Raw genomic sequence first — 13824 nt, forward strand, 5'->3', positions numbered from 1 at the left:
AGCCCATCTTTGCATGAAATGTTCCCTTGATATCTTTAATTTTCTTGAAAAGATCTCTTGTTTTTCCTATTCTGTTGTTTTCCTCTATTTCTTTGCATTGATCGCTGAGGAAGGCTTTCTTATCTCACCTTGCTATTCTTTGGAACTCTGCATTCAGATGCTTATATCTTTCCTTTCCCCCTTTGCTTTTCGCTTCTCTTCTTTTCACAGCTATTTGTAAGGCCTCCTCAGACAGCCATTTTGCTTTTTTGCATTTCTTTTCCATGGGGATGGTCTTGGTCCCTGTCTCCTGTACAATGTCACGAACCTCCATCCAGAGTTCATCAGGCACTCTATCAGATCTAGACCCTTAAATCTATTTCTTACTTCCACTGTATAATCATAAGGGATTTGATTTAGGTCATATCTGAGTGGTCTAATGGTTTTCCCTACTTTCTTCAATTTAAGTCTGAATTTGGCAATAAGGAGTTAATGATCTGAGCCACAGTCAGCTCCTGGTCTTGTTTTTGCTAACTGTATAGAGCTTCTCCATCTTTGGCTGCAAAGAATATAATCAATCTGATTTCGGTGTTGACCGTCTGGTGATGTCCATGTGTAGAGTCTTCTCTTGTGTTGTTGGAAGAGGGTGTTTGCTATGACCAGTGAATTCTCTTGGCAAAACTCTATTAGCCTTTGCCCTGCTTCATTCTGTGCTCCAAGGCCAAATTTGCCTGTTACTCCAGGTGTTTCTTGACTTCCTACTTTATTTATTTATTTATTTTATTTTTTTTATTTATTTATTTTTTTTTTAATGAGGCTTTTAATTAATGTTTGACAGAGCTGATTCAAGTTGAACAGGCTAAATTTCTTTAAACAAACTTACTTATGCTACAGAGTCCTTTAAAAACTTAATAGCATTTATACATTGAAGGTATTTGATTTTCTTGTAACTAGCACTTCAAATGCAACAAGCATTTGAAGCAACAAGCATTTGACCCATCAAGTAAAACTTTCTGCAGTTCATAACTTTTATAAATAAAATAAATTAAATGTACAGTGAATAAGTTCTCTGAAATATTTCAATATTTCTGCAGGTTTAGTAACATCATAAAATACTTTTCAACTAAAATTCACAAATCTAAAAACCTGTTAGGCATTTTTAGGCATTTTAAGTTGGAAATGAAGACCAATGTTACATCGTAATATGCCAATTACAAATAGTACTTCAAATAGCAAATACTACAGTTTGTCCCAAACTTTAAAAACTATGAACTCAACACTGAACTATTGATGGCTACGAGAATTGTTTCCTAGCCTTTTGAAAATTTCAACCCATTTACGTTTAAGGTAATATTGATAAGTACGATCCCGTAGCCATTTTCTTTACTGCTTTGGGTTTAAGTTTATACACTCTTTCTGTGTTTCCTGTCTATAGAAGATCCTTTAGCATTTGTTGGAGAGCTGGTTTGGTGATGCTGAATTCCCTCAGCTTTTGCTTGTCTGTAAAGCTTTTGATTTCTCCTTCATATTTGAATGAGATCCTTGCTGGATATAGTAATCTGGGCTGTAGGGTATTTTTTTTCATCACTTTAAGTATGTCTTGCCACTCCCTTCTGGCCTGAAGAGTTTCTGTTGAAAGATCAGCTGTTATCCTTATGGGAATCCCCTTATGTGTTATTTGCTGCTTTTCCCTTGCTGCTTTTAATATTTGTTCTTTGTGTTTGATCTTTGTTAATTTGATTAATATGTGTCTTGGAGTATTTCGCCTTGGGTTTATCCTGTTGGGGACTCTCTGGGTTTCTTGGACTTGAGTGATTATCTCTTTCCCTATTTTAGGGAAGTTTTCAACTATTATCTCCTCAAGTATTCTCTCATGGTCTTTCTTTTTGTCTTCTTCTTCTGGGACTCCTATGATTCGAATGTTGGAGCGTTTAACATTGTCCCAGAGGTCTCTAATATTGTCCTCATTTCTTTTAATTCGTTTTTCTTTTTTCCTCTCTGTTTCATTTATTTCTACAATTCTATCTTCTAGTTCGCTTATCCTGTCTTCTGCCTCTGTTATTCTACTGTTTGTTCCCTCCAGAGTGTTTCTGATCTCATCTATTGCATTATTCATTGTATATTGACTCTTTTTTATTTCTTCTAAGTCCTTATTAAATCTTTCTTCCATCTTCTCAATCCTTTTCTCCAGGTTTTTTATCTGTAACTCCATTTTGCTTTCAAGATTTTGAATCATTTTCACCATCAAAATTTGAAATTCTTTATCAGGTAAATTCCCTATATCTTCTTTTGTTTGTGTTGGTGGGCAATTATCTTGTTCCTTTACTTGCTGGGTATTTCTCTGCCTCTTCATCTTGCTTATATTGCTTTGCTTGGGGTGGCCTTTACCTCTTCTTGCAGTTTGTGGAGTTCTCTTTATTATGTAGTTTCTTCGCTGTGTGTGGGGTTGGATGGGTGACTTGTCCGGGTTCCCTGGTTAGGGAAGCATGTGTCGGTGTTCTGGTGGGTGGAGCTGGATTTCTTCTCTCTCCTTTAGAAGACAATGGGCTGCTTTTCTGGGGGCCTGATGTCCTCTGCCAGTATTCAGAAGTTGTTTTGTGGACTTTACTCCGTGTTCAAATGTTCTTTTGATGAAATTGTGGGGGAGAAAGTGGTCTCGCCGTCTTATCCCTCCGCCATCTTGTTCCTTCCTCCCCAGAACACTGGATTCTTATATTCCACTTGGTCGTGGAGTATCTCTCCGACTTCCTACTTTAGACCTTAGTGTAGAATGGTACAAAACAGATGTATGTTTGAGATCTGTCTCTTGGGATGAAGCTTTTACACTGTAATGCGTGAGCTTTGCTTGTTTTACTCCTTGTCCTCCCCCCATCCCCTACCCGCCACCCCCACAAAAACCCTCCCAAAGTATAATAAACAGTACTGAGGCACTCCTTTAATAAAGGCTGCATTTTAACAATCTCTTTAGTTTTTGTATATATAGAGAACACCAAATATTAAAAACCAAGTTTTATATTATTTGCTCCCTGACTTTATTTTTGTGATTCATACTTTTGTTCAGCTCTTTTTCCTATTGCTAAAGAAGGAAATGGCAACCCAGTCCATTATTCTTGCCTGGAAAATCCCATGGATGGAGGAGCCTGGTGGGCTACAGTCCATGTGATCACAAAGAGTCAGACATGACTGAGTGACTAACACACACACACATACACACACACACACAAACTATTAGGGGTGCATTCTAAGTTACTTCAAAACTATTAGGGGAGTGTTTACCAAAGTGCATCAGCAATTGATGAACAGTTCACAAAATTAATCATTAGGAGAAACATAATTTAGCATTTTCTTTTTGCTCTTCTAAGCAACAGAAAGTTAATTTAAATTGTGGATAAAGCACTGTTGTAAATGCTGTAGTGGATGCAAAGATGAGTGAGACCGGTGGTCCCCGCCCTTACATGATCATCGAGTCTGGAGGAGAGTGATGCTTGTGATAATCTGAGAAGATGAATGTGGGAGTAAGGGCAAGTGCCCATGAGGTCTCTGTGCAGCAGGGGCCAGGCTCAAGCTTCCAGAGTGGGTGACAGCAGTGTGAGGTTGATGGGCTACTTTGAAAGATTTGTCTTAATAACGTTGATATACATGGTACTTCAAAGTTAGTGTTTTGCCGATGTTCACTCTTTCTCCTTTTGTTTAACGATTTTTGATTTGGGGACATTTCCCCTTTCATGTAGTTTTTGGACAGTCAAAGCCTTTTGTGGTTATTACCAGACATGGGGTTGAGCAAGACTGCTTTCAAGCCTGTATAGACATTTGTCCCACGAGGTAAGAACTTCAACCAGTGGCTGAGTAGTTCCTAGAATCTCAACCAGTGTTTCTCGGAAATAGATTTAAATTTGAGGTGACAAAGAAAAGCATTATTTGATTTATATGTGTTTATTCTACTATGTCTAGAATCACAGGGTTAGCAGTATCCAAACATAACAAACAGAAAGCTTAACTCAGTTGTTAGCTGTATGCCTGATGCTTCTTGTGAAATCATTTAGTGACAGGAATCAATCACTGTGTTAGTTTTGAAAAAATGACTTGCCTTAAGCATTATCTGAAATAATTTTTAAAAGGTCATTGCCAAAAAGCCAATATAATTAAAAGATGTAAAATTCATTAAATGACTATGTTCTTGGATCAGTGTTTTGTAATTTTAAAAAATTAATTTGTACTGAGAGAGAATAAAACCTGTGGTATAAAAATTGAGCAAAGACCTGCTCTTAAAGGAATTATACTAGAAAAGTCTTTAAATGGGGACATAACAGAAGTAGCTGTGGCATTACTAGATCATGTAAGTTTTTGTTTATGGTTTCACAGAGAAACCTTCCTTCCCCAGCCTTCAGTACCTAGAATTGAAGAGTAAATAGCGTCTGGAATTGATTGATGTCTTCACCTGCTTGGGTTTATTCCCCCTCCAACTTGGTTATTCAATCTCCTCCTTTCTTTTTTTAACAGTTTTATTGCCTTTTTATATATTTATTTTTTCAATTTGAAAAGAAAACCCTCTCTCTTTCATAAATTGTAGCAAGTTACTAGTCCTAACAAATCACCTCTTGTTTAAAACAGTGCTTCCTTGTGTTCTCACTGCTGTATTAACCAGGGGAAAAATATACATGTTATTGTGTCCCTTTCTTTTGGAAATCAATTATATGGAAATTTACTGAGATATTTCCCTAAAACTTATCAGTTAGCTTTAAACAGGGAAGAGACCCTTAAATATATAAATATCCATATAAATTAAGCATTAATATAGGTAAAATTACAATAAAATGGTAGCATCTTTCTCTTGACTGAGGACAAATACCAGCTGCCTGTGTAGATCTAGTTTGTGATTATTACTTGGGGCTAATGTTTTTAGTTTCTAATTTAGAGTGTTATTGGTTTTTGAAACTTTCCCTCCCAAGATTAACTTTGGTATAATGCCATTATAATACATTTTCTCTGTCAGTTAGGTCATTTAGTCTAACTAGTAAGGACTGCAGCTCTAAAATTGGCCTGACTTTTTGAAAATATGAGTTAAAACTATAAGGTAACTTAAAGGAAAACTGGTAAACAGATGATGGCTAGACCTACAAACTAATGAAACACTAAAGCAAAAATTATTTTAAAGCCTAAAAATAGTTGACCGAATTCTGTATTTTCCTTTATAGACAAAGTATCACATTAAATATCTCCTATTCTTTGACATTTAGAAATGCATTGAAGATCCCTCCATCCTTATTTTTATTAGAAAAGGCTATTTTTCTTAGAAGACACATTACATCGATGTTACCTTTAACATCAATGGCTAGAAAAGGTCCTTTTCACTGTCTTCCTGGACAGTTTTAAAAGATAACTGAATAAATGTGTAATAGAAGTATACCAGTTTTTAAAAGATGGATTTAAATATTGGAAAGGATTGAACTTTTGAAAGAATTTTCTTTGATGATGAAAAATATACAGTAGAAATTCTCAATATTTTCAAAGGAACTTCTGATCTAAAAGTAATTAATTTTCCATTTGAAATGGTTAATGGATCTTGGCTTGAAAAATAGATAATAGATAGCATGCCATCAAAGGGTATTTTAAGATGGAGATAAAGGAAATCATTTTCTGGGGTTGTTTGTTAGACAGTTTCTCATCCTATGAAAGAAGAAGGATGCTCTAATATTATCCTGTAGTTGTCCCAGAAGCAGTGGCTTTCTGATGTCAGGCCTGAATTATTTTGACTTTTTTTTCCTTAATACTGTATTTTTCAGACAGCATCCCAAGGAACTCTGTGAGGTCAGGGGACAGGTGGACTCATCTTTGCTCAGTAGTTCACAAGGGATGTAGATCAGCAATATTAACCCCCTAAGTGTTACTAAGGACTTTGTGTATTACAGTGTGTTTTAGTGGCTCAGTTGTGTCCGACTCTCTGCAACCCCACCGACTGTAGCCCACCAGGCTTCTCCGTCCACGGTCTTCTACAGCAAGAATGCTGGAGTGGGTTGCCGTTCCCTTCTCCAGGGCATCTTCCTGACCCAGGGATTGAACCTAGATCTCCTGCATTACGGACTTCCCAGGTGGCACTAGTGGTAAAGAACCTGCCTGCCAGTGCAGGAGACGTTAGAGACACGGGTTCAATCCCTGGATTGAGAAGATCCCCTGGAGGAGGGCTCAGCACCTCCCTCAAGTATTCTTGCCTGGAGAATCCCCATGGACACAGGAGCCTGATGGGCTGCAGTCCAGTGAGTTGCAGAGTCAGACTTAGTACGCATCCATGCTCCTGCATTACAGGCAGATTCTTTACTGCCTGAGCCACCAGGGAAGTATTACAATGAAAGTGAAGGTGAACGTCTCTCAGTCGTGTCCGATTCTTTGCGACCCCATGGACTATACAGTCCATGGAATTCTCCAGGCCAGAATACTGGAGGGGGTAGCTGTTCTCTTCTACAGGGGATCTTTCCAACCCATGGATGGAACCCAGGTCTCCCACATTGCAGATGGATTCTCTACCAGCTGAGTCACCAGGGAAGCACAATAAGTGTCATTAAAAACAGCCCTTAGTATACATATATATGTATAGCTGCATCCCTTCACTGTTCACCTGAAACTATCTCAACGATTGTTAATTGGCTATCAGTTCAGTTCAGTCACTCAGTCATGTCCGACTCTTTGTGACCCCATGAATCACAGCACGCCAGGCCTCCCTGTCCATCACCAACTCCCAGAGTTCACTCAAACTACCCCAACTCAAAACAAAAAGTTAAAAAATAATAAAAAAATAGTCCTTTGTTTACTAACTGTGCATTTTAGTGCACAGTCTTTATAACCCATGAGCCTATGCTGGGGGCTTCCCTAGTGGCCTGGTGGTAAAACACCCAGCTGCCAATGCAGGAGATAGGGGTTCAGTCCCTGAGTCAGGAAGATTCCCTGGAGAAGGAAAAGGCAACCCACTCTCATATTCTTGCCTGGGAAATCCTGAGGACAGAGGAGCCTGGTGGGCTACAGTCTGTGGGTTCACAGCGAGTCGGACACAGCTGAGCCACTAATACTTTCATCTTCTTTTTCGCTAAAAATGTTGTCAAAATACTTCCTTACTTGTTTTCATTTTAAAAAAGTTTTTACTTGTTTTTAATAATAAAAAAAAAATGAGGCACATTTCTAAAGCCCACAATTGCTGCATTGAAAACAAGATTTATTAGAGAAATTCTATTTGTCTAGTCTATGATATGCTGATTTATATCATGTTTTTCTTCCAAGACACTACACACAACCAGTGGAATAGCTGTGCTCCCTTTGAAGTGTAATTGTTCCTAGCAAAAACAATTATTCTGCAATCCTTGTTATAGAACATTTTGTAACGGGAAAGTATGTATAAATATGCTCCAAAGAAATATTTAGCAACAGGGCTTCCAATTCTACAAGAAATCCCTGAAGACTATACCAGGCCCTCGGGGGTTGCAAAGATGAGTGGGACTCAATGCCTAGCCTCAAGGACTTTGGTCAACTTGTTTGGGGATAAGACCCCACAGTTAGGGAGACTGGAAATAGGGTCAGAGAGACCAAAACCAGTGACAGTCACAGACCAAAACCAACGATGAATCCAAGGATGGAGAGATTGTATGTGGCCAAATAAAATGGCCAGAAAAGACTTTGTGAAGCCAAGGGTTTGTTTTATTGTCAGTGTTCTGAGGCATCATTTGTGCCCTTGAAAGATTTGCAGAAGCATCTCTGATGCTTGTACTGTGCTGTGTTGCCCAGCTGTTCCTGTAGCTCATCATTTCTCTGAAAGAAACTTGCAAGGCCAGTGTGACATGGCTGCCAAGATGTTCTGAGTGCCTCATTTGGGGTAAGTGGGTAGGGTTTCTGTTGAGAGGTAAACATCTAAATTTTGAATGAAGAGAGAGTTTTATTTGTTGACTGTCTGAATACCTGAGGTTGGGCTCTTAATAATAGCCAAGTGTGTAAGCCTGCTTAAATCATTCCTACTTTTATTAACTTCTTGGCGTTTTCTATTCACTCAAGTTCCATGTTCTATTAATAACTAATGGCCTTGTTCAGATCCTGCATGTGCTATGTTTCTTCTCTAGAAGTTGTTCACTCCTTCCTGAACGATTTCCTGCTTTTATGTTTTCTTGCTCTCTTCCTTGTCTCTGTGGCATCTGGGTACTTCAGTCTATTGGATGTGACTTGTTACTTTCTCACTGGATAGAATTCACAAGGATCTCACAAGGCATAATTGTATGGGGTTATTTGAAACTTTCGTTATTTCTGATTATGTTCCAGGGAGCTTTAATAGCCATCTGGTTAAGAGTCCCGCTTATCTTCTTGAAAATAGAGGTATCTGCATTTCAGATTGTTTTTAGCACTTGTAAATTTCTCATTTACTTACCTCATCAAAACCCCCTTGAGACTTGGGTAGTTTCAAACTACAGAAGGAAGGCTGCACATGTAGATTTTGTGACTATGTATGTACTGCAGCAGCACTCTGAAAAGAAATCCAAACCTTTTAAAATTCACAACTTATGCTCAAAACCAAAAATTTAAAATCCAAAACTCCATGCTTAGGATTTACATATTATAGATAGGGCCTTGTAGTTGCAGGGCTGGCTGCAGCTGGTGAGGAGTGGCTGGCAGCCCTTAGTCAGTGGAACTTCCTTCTCTGGGATCAAGTGTTTTTCAAATAAGAAGAGTCCCTTTTCCCTTTTGTTTCCTGCTGCTCCACCCAGCACTCATCTCTCACTCTTTTTGGAGGAATTCTCCATATCCAAGCTCTTTGTCATTCTCTGGTCTGTCCTTTCTTCTAAAACATGTTATGAGCCATTCTTTATTTTCTCCTCTTCCTTTGTGTTTGTTAATGCAATCTTCTTCCCTTTTCTGCCCCATGAAATCCTGCTTTTTCCTTTGCTCTTTCTAGCAAAAAGCCTCTTCCTGTATGAGGTCTTCTAATCCTTTCAGAAAATGTAATCTCATAGTGGCATATTCTTTTAGTGCTTATCATATGTGGTATTCTGTGGTTATTTGTATATATCTTATCACCCCTGAGGACAGCCACTGTATCATATAATTTTTAAAATATTCCTTATAGCATGCAGCCAGGTATCATGCACATGGTAGTGAAAGTGAAGTCGCTCAGTCGTGTCCGACTCTTTGCGACCCCATGGACTGTAGCCTACCAGGCTCCTCCATCCGTGGGATTCTCCAGGCAAGAGTACTGGAGTGGGTCGTCATTTCCTTCTCCAGGAGATCTTCCCAACCCAGGGGTCGAACCCGGGTCTCCTGCATTGCAGGCAGACGCTTTACCATCTGAGCTACTAGGGAAGCACTCAGTAAAGATTTTTGAATTTAATGTAATTTGTGAATCCCAAAGGTACCACCCCCTGTAAAGTAGTGATGGCTGGGAGGCCACAGGTAATATATGATCCCTGCTTCAGTCTCATCCTTCAGCAGGTTATAAATTGTTATTCACCCCATTTGCCACCATGTCGTTTTCATTCATTTCCTTCATTTGTTTATTTCACCGCACTGGGTCTTAGTTTCAGCATGCAGATCTTTGCTCTTCAATGGCCATGCCTGTTCTTTAGTTGCAGCACGTGGGATCTAGTTTCCTGACCAGGGATTGATACCGAGCCCCCTTCACTGGAAGTGGGGAGTTCTTGCCACTTTACCACCAGTAAGTCCCTCATTTCCTTTTAAGAAAATTGTAAATTTATTTTTGGCTGTGCTAGATCTTCGTTGCTGCATGTGGGCCTCCTCGAGTTGCAGCCAGCAGGCGCTACTCTAGTTGCAATACATGGGCTTCTCATTGCAGTGGCTTCTTTTGTTGGGGAGCATGGGCTCTAGGGTGCACGGGCTTAGTTGCCCAGTGGCATGTGGGATCCTCTCAGACCAGGGATCAAACCTGTGTCCCCTGCATTGGCAGGCAGATTCTTAACCATTGGACCACTGGGAAGTCCCCCTCATTTCCTTCTGTAATGTAAGAAACATCTGTTAGAGTATTTGGAAGAATACTTTTCCTCATTTAATATTATTTTAAATAGCTTTTCCCATATAACATCAGTTCAGTTCAGTCACTCAGTCGTGTCTGACTGTTTGTGACCCCATGAATCGCAGCACCCCAGGCCTCCCTGCCCATCACCAACATCAGGGGGTACTTAATCTGAACTAAGATATTTGTCTTCTTCTGGTCTGTTTTTTCTTAAAGCTGGTAATTATAAGACTACAAAGTTGGTGGAATCTGTGATCTTAACTAGATATATGCATTTTTAGGTAGCAGTCCAAGGAATTAGGAAGGTAAGAATGTTGCAACATCTTCAACAGCTTTTTTTTTTTTTTAATCCAGCACTGGAATTGGAAGAGGTCAGAACTGTAAAGAGGCCAGATGATTGCTTAAAAACATCTCTTAGATTGCAACAGAACTTGACTAGCAGAATAAGCTCCATCCAAACTTTCTGAAGCAATTATCTGAGGGAATTATAAAGTCAGTTGCATAGTAAAGGGGTTCCTTGAATAAGGTTCATATTCAATTTCGAATTACTATAAAAGTGCCTTGAGTTATTTATACTTATTATATCCATTTGTGCTTTTGAGAGAGAGTAAGGGTGGGAGGGAGGGAGGGAGGGAGAGAGAGAAAGAAAAGGGAGCCTGATTGTGTTCTCTGGAGCTTGGGGAACAGAGAGGACCATGTAACATTTCTGCCAGAGGAAAGAAAGGGAAGAAGCTGGCTGATGGAGACAGTGGCAGAGAGTAGAGAACAGTGGGTGGGGAGTCTGTTTTCCCACTGACAGTGGGCCAGAGATATTCCATGGAATTGTAAGTGACCATCCAGAGAACGTGTGCTGGTGTTGGTCAAAGTTGGGTCAGGGAGCCCATATGTAGACATCTCTGGGCATCTGAATGGCAAAGCAATATAGGTATTTGTGGGGCAGTTAAGAATTTCTCTGGTGGCTCAAATGGTAAAGAATCTGCTTGCGATGCAGGAGACCCGGGCTTGACCCCTGGGTCAGGAAGATCCCTGGAGAAGTGAATGGCTGGACTTTCTCCATGGACAGAGGAGCCTGGCAAGCTACAATCCATGCGGTTGCAGAGAGTCAGACATGACTGAATGACCGACACATTAAGACTTTCTCTGCCTCCCCCAAGGGGGTCGCAGGCGACTGCACAGGAGCCAGTAGGATGTGCCAAGGAAAGCTGCTAGTCAAGGGAAGAGAAAACAGCAGGTCTGAGCCAGGGGAGGGTGACACTCTACTTTTGAATGAAGTACGGAATTTAGTTTCTATGTGAACTGGGTATTTAATCCCTGAATTGAGACTCTTTTAGAGACTTTTTATTATCCAACAACACCTGGTATACAACTGTGAGGCCTTAGATTTAAATCCAGAGGAAGATTCAGCCTGCCTGAATAGATTTGCAGGGCTCCTCTGTCCATGAGATTCTCCAGGCAAGAATACTGGAGTGGGTTGCATTTCCTTCTCCAGGAGATCTTCCCAACCCAGGGATTGAACCTGCGTCTGCTGTGGCTCCTGCATTGATAGGCGGATTCTATATCACTGAACCACCAGAAGGGAGGAAAAGTTGCTTTATGACTTTTGTGTATTGTACCTTGTGTCCTCAGTCTTATCTCTTCTTCTAGACATTAAAATCCTTGAGGGTGAGACCTTGGAAATTCTAGGGAGATGATGTCTTTCTGGAGAAGGAAATGGCAACCCATTTCAGTATTCTTGCCTGGAAAATCCCAAGGATAGAGGAGCCTGGCAGGCTGCAGTCCGTGGGGTCGCAAAGAGTTGAACACAACTGAGTGACTGAACATGCGTGTCCTGATGTCTTCCTTAGTCCCCAGGTCTAGTCATCTTTGTATATTATGCAAAGCTTAATATACCCATTTGTTCAATATGTATGTGTTGAATGAATATTTGGTTGTGAGACTAAAGCAAAACATGACCTTTAAGAAGCATAAAAGTACAGTGATTTTTTAAAAAAGAGTTTTAAATTTTAGAGTAGTTTTAGATTTTCAGAAAAATTACAGAGACAGCACATAGAGTTCCTACCTTCCTCATGCTCAGCTTCTCCTTTTGTTAACATTTTATGATTTTAATATGGTATATTTGTCACTACTGATGAACTAGTGATTGCTTTTTATATGTGCAAATTCTACTTCTTACAGTAGGAGGAAATAAAGGAAAACATGCCATAGTATTTATTGCAAAGAGTAGTCATTTTGATTTCGGATCAAGGGTTTATACCAAGTATTTGTTAAACTTCTTCATGAGTTTGCTTTATATAAGTAATGTGCTTCCTAATTTCAGTTATAAATCAAAATATATTGCAAAATTCCTAGCAAGTCATATCACTCAGTCCCTTGACCCTTGAATTTCACAAAGTAGTTATGCTTTTCTTTAAAATGGTTAAGGAGGAACTTGATATTTATGTGAGCTGTCATTTTCTTTATTCCATGATGGATTGCTTCCTGTTGCTGCCAGAAATAACACGAATTAAAAGTTAAGATTATTTTTGTTTCAGGGGGTTGTATACCAAACCAAAAATATCAGGAGATGATCAAGTAAAACTCTTTAACCTAAGAAAATTTCCTCCTTGTATACCAGCCTTAATATTTTTGATCCAAACAAATTGTGTGATCTTCCTCATAAGATAATTGGAAAGAAAAAGTCATTTAATGTAAGAAAAATATTTGAAAAACCAAAGTCTAAAATAAATTCAAGCAACGGAATGAATTTTGTATTCATAATGTGATACATACTTTGCCGTTTGCCAGAACTCCTTTTGGTGATCTGTTATTTAATTTTTTGTGTTCACAAGCACAGTTTAAAGCATCAAAGTGAAGAGTGTTGAGGTTAGAAGTACTCTCAAATGGTATGTCTATGTAAAAATGGCTTGATAAACTTGTTTTCGGAGAAGGCAATGGCAAGCCACTCCAGTACTCTTGCCTAGAAAATCCCATGGATGGAGGAGCCTGGTAGGCTGCAGTCCGTGGGGTCGCTAAGGGTCGGACACAACTGAGCGACTTCACTTTCACTTTTCATTTTCACACGTTGGAGAAGGAAATGGCAACCCACTCCAGTGTTCTTGCCTGGAGAATCCCAGGGACGGGGGAGCCTGGTGGGCTTCCGTCTAAGGGTCACACAGAGTCGGACACGACTGAAGTGACTTGCTGCTGCTGCAGCAGCAAACTTGTTTTTGCAGAATGTAATGACCTCTGAGGGAAATTTCATCAATCTAATACTTTTTCTAGTGTTAGCCATTCTCAGCAGTGTGGTCGACATTGGTTCTCTTACATCGTAACTGCTACCAACGCTGGTGGCTGACTGCGATTAAATGTCTTACATCTCTCCAAACTCAGTATGTCTAAAATGAATTCATCTCTTAAAGTCTTGATTACTTCTTCTGACATCCCTCTTTAATCTATGGTAGTAATTCAGTGACCTCTCCTCAAATCTCATACTTTACCATTGATTTTCTTTCTTTCCACCCTTGCATTCAGACATTCTTCACATTTTGACTTTGAATAGTCTTTGTATGCATTTCTTCCTTTCTGTTTCCCAATCCTTAGTCCAGAGCTGGATCACCTCATATCTGGACTATTGACATAGCATCCTAACTAGTCTAACTGTGTCTGTTTTCTCTAAGTACTTCCATCATTTCAACATACAAAAATCTTTCAGTGGATGGTTCTTCCTTTTTCTAGAATGTGATATGGGCTTCTCAGTCTGATTTTGTAGGCAGTTCAACTTTTAGTCCACTTTGTTGAGAACTCTTCTTTTGCCATGCCCCTGAGTTTTTTCATATGTAGAAGGAGGTTTCAGTGCTCTTTATTGAGAC

At 39.5% G+C, this 13824-nt stretch overlaps 1 protein-coding gene across 3 annotated transcripts in view; it reads left to right on the forward strand.

Moving 5' to 3' along the window:
• TBC1D4 (TBC1 domain family member 4) overlaps positions 1 to 13824 on the forward strand; it is a 234269-nt gene that overhangs the window by 71935 nt on the left and 148510 nt on the right. The window contains exon 1 of one of the 3 annotated variants that reach the window (XM_055426468.2): positions 7080 to 7837. The exons of the other annotated variants lie outside the window; for them this stretch is intronic. The gene's annotated coding sequence lies outside the window, so the exon portion shown is untranslated. Of the gene's footprint in view, positions 1 to 7079; positions 7838 to 13824 lie in introns of those variants that run through there. 3 annotated transcript variants of the gene reach the window in all.

Source organism: Moschus berezovskii, chromosome 13 (assembly GCF_049115385.1).
Source record: "Moschus berezovskii isolate FMDL1 chromosome 13, NW_MosBer_1.0, whole genome shotgun sequence".
NCBI lineage: Eukaryota > Metazoa > Chordata > Mammalia > Artiodactyla > Moschidae > Moschus > Moschus berezovskii.